Source organism: Myotis daubentonii, chromosome X (genome assembly GCF_963259705.1).
Source record: "Myotis daubentonii chromosome X, mMyoDau2.1, whole genome shotgun sequence".
Classification (NCBI taxonomy): Eukaryota; Metazoa; Chordata; class Mammalia; order Chiroptera; family Vespertilionidae; genus Myotis; species Myotis daubentonii.
In genome coordinates, this window is record NC_081861.1 from 92,534,595 (window position 1) to 92,544,619 (window position 10,025).

At 48.3% G+C, this 10,025-nt stretch overlaps 1 pseudogene; it reads right to left on the reverse strand.

Annotated features, from left to right (window-relative positions):
* Window positions 1–7,655: 7,655 nt before the first annotated feature.
* On the reverse strand, window positions 7,656–9,775 carry LOC132223877 (GATA zinc finger domain-containing protein 1-like; annotated as a pseudogene).
* Between the last annotated feature and the right edge of the window lie 250 nt (window positions 9,776–10,025).

A 10,025-nucleotide genomic window follows, 5' to 3' on the forward strand; every position in this document is an offset into this window, starting at 1 on the left:
GGGGGGGGAATTGGGGCATCGCCCTCTATCACCCACAGAGCAGGGCCGATCAGGGAGTTGGGGTGCTGCCACTGTCACAGTCAAGGCAGGGCCTATGGGGAGGTTATGGCTATACCCTGTCACACACAGAACAGGGCCCGTGGGGAGGGGGGTGGGTTGGGGCGCCGCACCCTGTCACACACAGAGCCACAGGGTGATCAGGGGGTTGGGGAGCTCCCCCATATCTGGCACAGAGCAGGGCTGATCAGGAGGTTGGGGCTCTTTCCCCGTCACAAACAGAGCAGGGCCGATAGGGAGGTTGTGGCCCCACCCCGTCACACACGGAGCCGCAGGGCGATCAGGGGGTTTGGGCACTGCCCCCTGTCACACTGATCCCGGTACTGGGAGGCCTCTCGGCTCCGCTGAACCCAGTGCTGGGAGGCATATTACCCTTTTTCTATATAGGATAGAGGCCTGGTGCACGTGTGGGGGCTGGCTGGTTTGCCCTGAAGGGTGTCCTGGATCAGGGTGATGGTCCCCACTGGGATGCCTGGCCAGCCTGGGTGGGGGGATGATGGCTTTTTGCAGCTGGTCACACACCCTTCAGGGTGGGGGTCCCCACTGGGGTGCCTGGCCAGCCTGGGTGAGGGGATGATGGCTGTTTGCAGCTGGTCACACACCCTTCAGGGTAGGGGTCCCCACTGGGGTGCCTGGTCAGTCTGGGTGAGGGGCTGAGGGCTGTTTTCAGGCTGGCGGGTGACAGAATTTTCCAACCGCTCCTTTTTTCTTTTTCTTTTTATTCTGGGCCAGCTTTAGCTCTGAGGCTCCAGCTCTTAAGCCTCCGCTCCTGAAAGCAGGTATCTGGTTTGTTTCGGTTCTATAATCGAAACTCTGTATCAACTCCAGCTCTGAGATCCCGGCTCACTGAAAGCTGGTTTCTGGAGTTTTGTTTAGCTTCTATATTCGTTACAATGTGTCTTAAACTGCAAGCTCAGAGGCCTGCAGCAGCAGGCGGGGAACATTGGAGTCCTCCGTCACTGAAGCAAGCAAGCCTCATGTTAGTTTCAAGCTGCCTGGCTGCTGGCCGCCATCTGGGCTGGCAGTTAATTTGCATATCTCGCTGATTAACCAATGGGAAGGGTAGCAGTCATATGCCAATTACCATGTTTCTCTTTTATTAGATATGACTAGTGGCCCGGTGCAAGAAATTCGTGCATGGGGGGTGGGGGTGTCCCTCAGCCCGGCCTGCAACCTCTCCACTCTGGGACCCCTCAGGGGATGTCCGACTGCTGGTTTAGGCCCGATCCCTGTACTGGCAGTCGGACATCCCTCTCGCAATCCGGGACTGCTTGCTCCTAACTGCTCACCTGCCTGCCTGCCTGATTGCCCCTAACCACCCTGCCTGCCAGCCTGCTCACCCCCAACTGTCCCCCCGCCAGCCTGCTCACCCCCACTGCTCCCCCTGCTGGCCTTCTTGCCCCAACCTACCCTCCCTGCTGGCCTGCTCACCCCCACCTACCCTTCCCGCTGGCCTGCTCGCCCCCAACTGCCCACCCCACCAGCCTGCTCACCCCCAACATCCCCCTGCCAGCCTGCTCACCCCCAACTGCTCCCCTCCACCAGCCTGCTTGCCCCCAACTGACCCCTACTGATGGCCTGCTTGCCCCCAGCTGGCCCCCCTGCTGGACTGCTCACCCCAACTCCCCCCCCCCCCCGTGCCAGCCTGATCATCCCCACCAGCCCCCTCTCACTGGCCAGATCACCCACAACTGCCATCCCATCCTGGCCTGATCACCCACAACCACCCTCCCCTCTTGGTTCCTAAGTGCCTCTACCTCAGCCCTGCCACTATGGCTTTGTCCAGAAGATTGTCCAGAAGTTCTCCTGGAAGGTCTTTCAGTCGAATTAGCATATTACCCTTTTATTACTATAGATAGAGGCCTGGTGCACAGGTGGATGCCGGCTGGTTTGCCCTGAAGGGTGTCCCGGATGAGGCTGGGGGTTCCCTTGGGGGGCAGGGCAGCCTGGGTGAGGGACCTGTGGTGGTTTTCAGGCTGGCCATGCCCTCACTGGGGTGGGGGTCCCCACTGGGGTGCTTGGCCAGCCTGGGTGAGGGGCTGATGGCTGTTTACAAGCTGGCCATGCCCCCCAGCGGGGACCCTCACCCTGATGGTGGCATGGCCAGCCTGGGTGAGGGGCTGAGGGCCATTTGAAGGCCCCTCCCATGGAGGCAGGCCCAGGTGACCCAAGCCTCCTGCACACTCAGGCCGGCGCCATGACCACCGCCCACAGGCCCCTCCTTCAGCAGCCAACCCAGGCGGGCAGGAAGCTTGGCTTCCTCCATGGCCGGGGGTGACCCAAGCCTCCTGCACACTCTGGCTGGCTCCATGGCTACCACTATCTTTGTCCCACTAATTTGCATATCCCCTCCTGATTGTCTGTGGGGTGTAGCAGAGGTACGGTCTATTTACATATTTGTCTATTATTAGTGTAGATTATCTTCCTTATGGTTTCCTAGTGGAAACAATATCTGTGTCCCCAGACCTCTCTCCTTACTAGACACGAAAAATTTAACTTGGGTACCTGTTAATCTTTCCCACTTACTAGACAATGATATTCTTATTATCAGCTATGATAATGAAGTTAATGTTTTGTTGGCCACACACTGGTGGTCTTCCACTATCAATACAAGCTTTGATACATTTTTCAGGCTATATCTATTATAAAGGACCTATCTTGGATAAACCTCTCCAAGAACACCTCCCTAATAATTCCCCTGGTAGAATTATATATGGATCTACTCTAGGTGAATATTTTAGATGAATATTTTCTAAATATAGAATGGATGTAATTAACTGCCCAGAAGAAAAATTGAAACTTCTGTATAATAGTAGATACTTGTTTCCCCTCAGATCCTTCCTTGTCTAATATTAGACATTTTCTGTTCCTAACCAGTGTTACTGGTTTAATATTATTGCTTTTGTTCATTGTATGTAAATGTTGTACTAGATGCAGAAAAACAAAACCTAAGACAAGCAGCAAAAAATTTGGATCATGGTGGCTCAAAAATTAGAAATGATCCAAGATACTTTTTAACAAGGACATACAGGATCTGACTGCCTCTCATTTATCTGTCTTTTATTTTGAGTAACAATAATTCGACTTTAAGTGCCATCTAAGGTTATGGTCTTACCTCATCCCCAGTGGTCCACCCTGTTCAGCAAGACAAATGCTGACACTGAGACATCCTAGGAATGAGGCTTCCTAGCACCATGGGACTCTGGACTCCATTATCCAACCAAAAGGTTGATCATCAAAAGTTCTTTACAGGTTTGAATGTTTTTATGTTAACAGTAGTCAGGAAAGTGGGGCCTGGAGACCTGGGGATTTCGGCCCCTACCTTCAAGGGCTGCCGTTGAGGCTCAAAATATAAAGTGGTTAATAATAACTGCCCAGATGGAAGGAATGGTTCCTACTCTTATTCTTAATGCCAGGAGGGCCTGCCCTTTGCCTTTTATTTTCTGTCACATTAAAAACCCCTATCTCCCAGCTCCTGTCTCATAGATGATTCTCTTCCCACTGCCAGTCCTGTGATAGTTCCTTTGCAGAGACCTCTGAAGTTCTCTTTTATACAAATGACACTTCCTGAGAAGAAGGCAGAGCAGATAGCCTGGGGTGTGCTGTCTACAAGTGGCACTTCCGAAGCCCTGTGGCTTCCACCCAGCAAGGTCACAGAGCCAGGGTGTGATTAGGGAGGACAGTGGCAAAGAACCCTCCCTAGATAGCCATTGTGACTATTGGGAGTAGAGTAAGAGAAGAGCTTGAAGGTAGGCTCAGAAGGTGCCCTGTGAAACCCCTTGCCAAAGACTTCTGTGAAGAGGCTGGGACTACATTGCTGGTAGGGCACTTAGCAACAACCCAGACCAGCAGTTCTCACACCAGGGATCTGCAGAGGAATCAGCTTGGGAGCTCTCTTCAGAGATGAAATTGTTGTGCCACCTCCTGGAGTTTCTGCATCAGTGCCTCAGTAGATTTGGAGTGGAGGTCTTGGGGCTTGTGTGTTTTGAAAAAAGCTCCTCAGACTATACTGATAAGCAATTCTGCTTATGAACCACTACTCTGGCTTAACCTCCTATTTAACAGAGAGGGAAATTGAGGAGAGTAAAGTGTCTGCTTGAAGTCACACAGTAGGTCAAAGCACCAGGGCTGGGTCTCTATGCCATCCCAGGTTCCCTACCACTGTCTGACTCTGTCTCCTCACCCTCCAGCCCACATATTCTCAGGAACAGAAAACACATTTGTATTAGAAGGGGAGGAGCCAGAGGCTGAGATGCAGCAGATGTACCTAATTGTCTGGCAGGTCAGGACATTTTAGCACCAAATGTGAGTGCCTTGTCACAGTAATGGGATGGAATGGGTTCCTTGGGCCAAGCTGAGGTCCACAAAAAAGGAGACCAAGATGCAGTAGTTTGGACCCAGGCGAGAAGGAGACTGACAACTTCCTCACAGAGAAAAGTCCTCAGGAGGAGAGGGACTTGATCTGGCAGGGTAAAGAATATCTCATTTAGTCCCTCTCCCTGGCATTTAGAGTATAGTGATCAAAGGATACAGGGGTGAGGGCAAGACCAGCAGGCCTTAGAGACACCACATGACCTCCTGTGCTCATGTCTGTGTGAAGATGTATCTTCATTGGGAAAAGGATGGGGAAGAAGTGGGAGGAGACATGTGAAGTCTCAGGAGCTCAAAAACTTCAGACATTGCTCACTAATCTCTCATGTTCAATTGTTTTGTCTGTTCAGCAACTCTCTTCTGATAAATGTGTCATCCTCCATCTATATAATAAAAGCCTAAGCAACCTTTACAGTGGAACCACCAGAATGACCAGTCACTATGATGCGCACTGACCACCAGGGGGCAGACGCTCAACGCAGGAGCTGCCCCCTGGTGGTCAGTGCACTCCCACAGGGGCTCGCAGCTGGCAAGCACAGTGGAGGTGGCAGGATCCTCTCCCACCTCCACGCAGTGCTAAGGAGCAGCGAGCCGAGTGGTAAGGAGCAGCAAGCAGGCAGGCGGTAAGGAGCGAGTGGTCCCAGACTGCGAGAGAGTGCAGACTGGACTGAGGGACCCCTCCCTCCCATGCATGAATTTCATGCACCAGGCCTCTAGTCCTATATAATAAAGAGGGAATATGCAAATTGACCATCACTCCACCACAAAGATGGTGGCAGGGGGTTTTCCATAACACAAGATGGCTGCACCCACAGCAGAGGCTGAGTTCCTGTAATGAGCCTTAATGAGCAATCAATAGGGACCTGAGGGGCTTGACGGGACCTCAGGCCACAACCCCCACCCTGGTGCCAGGTCAGGGGACCTCAGGCTGAGCTACCCACCTGGTGGGGCTAGACGGGGTACCTCAAAGTGCACCCCCCACCCTGGTACTGGGCCAGGGCACCTCAGACTGCTCCCCTCGCCCAGGCCTGGGAAACCTCAGGCCACACCCCCTGCCCAGCAGGGCTTGACAGGGGACCTGAGGCTGTGCCCTCCACATGGCAGGGCTTGACATGGGTGGGAACAGCCGGGTCTGGATCTAGCCCAATGGGGGGGGGGGGGGCGCAGCTGGGTCTGGGTCTTGCGCAATTTTGAGGTGCATGTGGGTGGGCGAGGACTTGACTCTGGGTCCCGTGGTGCACCCCAGACTCTGACTGGAGAAAGATTTTCATATACATTTTACTAATTTTCTTTCATCTCTGATACTTCTATTATAGAGAAAGGGCAAATAGCAATATTAAAATATTTCCTCTAATTAATCCCCTTTTAATATGCACGAATTTCGGGCACCTGGCCACTAGTTTTTAAATAAAATCTGTCATATTCTTAGATACCAAATAATACTACTGCTTTCAAAAACATACTTCCTGACCATAGTTTATAGACCCAGAGATGGGTCCAGGGATGGTTGGTTGACCTAAGCCTGGACCATCAAAGTGACTTTTCTAAAGGGATTCAGTCACTGTCTGGTTATACAAGGCACAAAGGTCATGCTATCATGTAAAGAGGGCCAGTCCGCAGTAGGAGTTACTGAAGATGACATGCAGAAAGAAGCTGATTAGTGAGATCCAGATTCAAGTCCTGGCAGTGTTCAAGGTCTTGGTTCCAGTTGTTCCTGAGGCCCAGCTGTATTCCTGTGTCTTCTGAGGTTTTGTTGCTCAACTCTACACATTACACTTTTGCCTAAGCTACTTTTAATTAAATTGGGGTTGGGGCTCAATTTCTAACAAAGAGTCCTAAAAATTCTCTACCCTTGTTTTTTTATTCTCACATCATTTATAGCCAGCACTGTCGAAGAGCCCCAAGGGAGAAACCAAGGCAACTCACTTTTAGTCATTTTCTTATTTGACATCTATGCTCCAATTGACTACTAATTGATTTCTCTTTTTTGAAACACTTCTCTTATGTTGACTCCTCATTCTCCTTATTCTCCCCCTTGTGCCTCTGGTTCATCCCTTCCCCCTCTACTACAGATGACATCTTTCTCTGATTATTCCTTCACCACTGCTTTTCTCTAAAGCTCTACTCTAGGCAAACTCTGTACTCCCCAAATGAAATCACTCATTTTCAAGATTTCAGTCAACATTTATGTGTTGATGACTCCCAACTTTTGTTTTCATGCTTCAGAGCCATGTATCCAGTTGCCAATTCAACATCTCTGCCTAAATGTTTACAGACACCTCAAATGCAACACATCCAACATTGAACTCATTGTTTTTCTTTATCCTGTACTCCTCACCTTAATGACTAGCACGCACGTACATACACACACACACACACACACACACACACACACGCGCGCGCGCGCGCACACACACACCTAAGCTAGAAACCTGGGAATCCTCCAAGCTTTCTCTCTCTCTCATTCTAATATTCAACCACCATGTTTCATCAGTTCTACCTGCTGCTTTCTCTTGGTTTGTCAGATTTCCCCCTTTACTTGATATTAATGGTAAGGGAGTTATTTGTCATAAATTAGAAATAGTCCAAAATGCCCCTTCTTACTAACAAAATTATAACAAACAGTTTGTAATTGACTATGTGAGTTATTATCATGACTGGTCTAGTAAGCATATTACACACACCTAACTCTTGAATCTTAGCCTCTCTCTCTAGCCTTTCCATCTTCGGCCTGGGTCAGGCCTTGGTTTCCACCTGGGGAGGGATTCAAAATTCTTTGTGGAAGTATGTCATGCCTCCATGAGAGAAGAGGGACATCATCAAAAGCTAGGGCTCTTGACTCCACTACTGCTTCAATCAGAGCAGTGCTAATTGATTATTTGATTTCTATACTGGGACCCAGGAAAATGTCATTAGAATAAAGGGTTCCTTTTGCCCAAAGAAAGAGAGGGGGAGAAATTTTATTTTTTAATTTTTTTAAACTGTTTTTACTATAATTTTTGTGAACAGAAAGATAACTACAGAAAGCTAACTATGGACATAAAACTATCTCCAGCTGCTTCCTTCTAACACACAAACCATACCTGGGTAGAAAGGGGTAACAGTTAAAAGTGCTACAGTTCAAAATCATTCTGATTAAATTAGGTACTGATAAATTCTCCTGGGTTAAAAAATGCTGTCAGAAGAGGAGGCAAGTGTACACAATCTCCACTTCTTCCCATTTTCACACTGTTGCACCCTGACTTCACTGACTTGCACTTGAAGTAAACCTGTACCTGAATTCTGGGAAATGTCACAAACAACAGACCTTCTAGATCCAAGGTATTGCTTTAAGCCCATTATTATGAGTTTATAGTAGGTGGTTTAACTTTGGGGTAGACTTCTTTAGATATCAATGCTAATGATCTATTAAACCTTTATTTTTAATTACAAAAACTTTAAAATTTTTCAATTATGGTTGACCTATTAATCATTTTTACGACTAATGACTGTTCTAATGGTAGTCAAGAAACGACCAAGTGGGGTACTTCAACTGTCAGTGTTTCCTGTGTGCTTTTAGTGAAGTTAACACTCTGCACTATAAAATCTTATGGTTTGATTGAAAGGCTTGTTTTCACTGATAACTGATATTAAGATCAACAAAATGTTTCTGAATCCCTCTTTGCTACAGAAGAATTAGATGCAAATTTGAACGGCCTGAGCTAATAAAATTATACACCAATCACTTTCCTTCAGGTTAAAGCAGCCAGCAGTCTGCCATGGCATTTCCTATATAGAAGTTTGTGTAACTTTGTGACAGATAAACTGGTCGTAGCTTCATTTTATTGAGTTAAGTCCTTCATCAGAAATCTAAACCTTAATTCATATTTTGTCCTTATAGAAAAATACAATACATTTTATGAGTTTCTATAAATAAATTATGGATAAAAAATAGACACTGTTTCTAATGGTTTCCTTGGGAAGATACCCATGGAGACTGTAACATTTAACTTCAAAATATATTTAATTCTTTCCTATCCTTTTTTGTTTTCCAAGTAACTAGTAATAAATAAACTAATGATTACTGTGTGGTAGGGAAAAACTTTTTAGTCATTTTTCCATCTAAGAATTTCATTAAATGAACATGTGGCATATCTTGTAGTAATATGAATAGACGATAACTGGAAATCTAGTTTTACTTTTTAAACTACAAATGGTTGGCAACTGTTTCCTTAATAGTTATTGCAGGAGTAGGTCCAACATGAGTCCATATATAGCCCTTTTCTGGTCTGGTGGGAATTGTGGGAAATGGTGATGAAAGTGACTTGAAATATTCAGAGGATGCATGATAAACAAACTCCAAGTATTACATCTTCCTGGGAAGATCCTCCTCTGGTCCTATGATATAGGATGCAGGATCGAATCGGTCAGGTCCGTGGGGCTAGAAAGAGTGGGGATGAGCCACGTCAGTGCTGCGCTCTTCTCACAGTACTGGTCCTGGATAAAACTCCGGATCTGAGCATAGTTGGATTTTCCATCTTGCTCATCAATCACAGAAACAACATCTCCAATTTGGTAATATACCCCCTTGTAGAAGATTTGCAAATTTGAACGGCCTGAGCTAATAAAATTATACAACAATCACTTTCCTTCAGGTTAAAGCAGCCAGCAGTCTGCCATGGTATTTCCTATATAGAAGTTTGTGTAACTTTGTGATTATGGTGGAAACTGACTCAGGCGCTTTGATGGGTTTTTTTTTAATTTAAAAATATGTCTTCTCCCTTTTCCTTTAGTGGAAACCTTCTTCTCAGCAGCTGGAGCAGACTTATACTTGGTGTTGCGGAGCCGAGCAGACCTCCTGTGAATTTCCTGCTTACTTGCCGCCCCGCTCCCGCCCCGTTGCTCTGCGAAGGGGCGGCCCAAGTGCTGGCGAAGGTGGCCGCCTGCCCCGAGGCCCCCGCCGCCGCCACCGCTGCCCCCGGTCCCGCCGGCGGCCCCCAAGCCCGAGCCCGCGCTCCCGCCGCCGCGCGGCCCGAGCAGTGGAGGCAGAGGATGTCCCCCTGAGGGCTTTTCTTCAACATGGAGGACGACGTGGTCTTGCAGATGCTGCAGGTGGGCTTCAGGCCCAGAGGCATGGTGGCGGGCTCGGGCGGCCCCCGCGGGCGTAGCGACACGGGAATGGCGACCGCCGGCCTGGCCGCCCTACAGCCGGCCCGCCACGTCCAGCGACAGTGAGAGCGACTGGGCGCGGGCGCTACCCTGTCTACGCCAGGACCGGCTGTGGCCGCTGTCCCCGGAGGCCAGAAGCGAGTCGCCTCGCGCCGAGCCCAGCACCACCCCGGGTGCCCGCGGCGCCAGAGGCGAAGCCTAGAGGGGGAGAAATTTTAAAAAAAGTTATGAAGGGAGGAAAAAGAAAGAAAAATGAAAACCACTGAATTAACTATTGCAACAGCTTCCTATCTGGTCTCTCTACCTCCAGTCTTTATCCTTCCAATCTGCTTGGAAATGTTGCTATGAATTGTGGTTTATGCATTAATGTTTTTAAAAACATTTTAAAACATAAATACTATATGAATATGGTTTTGCAGTAAATAGCCCAAACAATAAAGAAGTCTCTG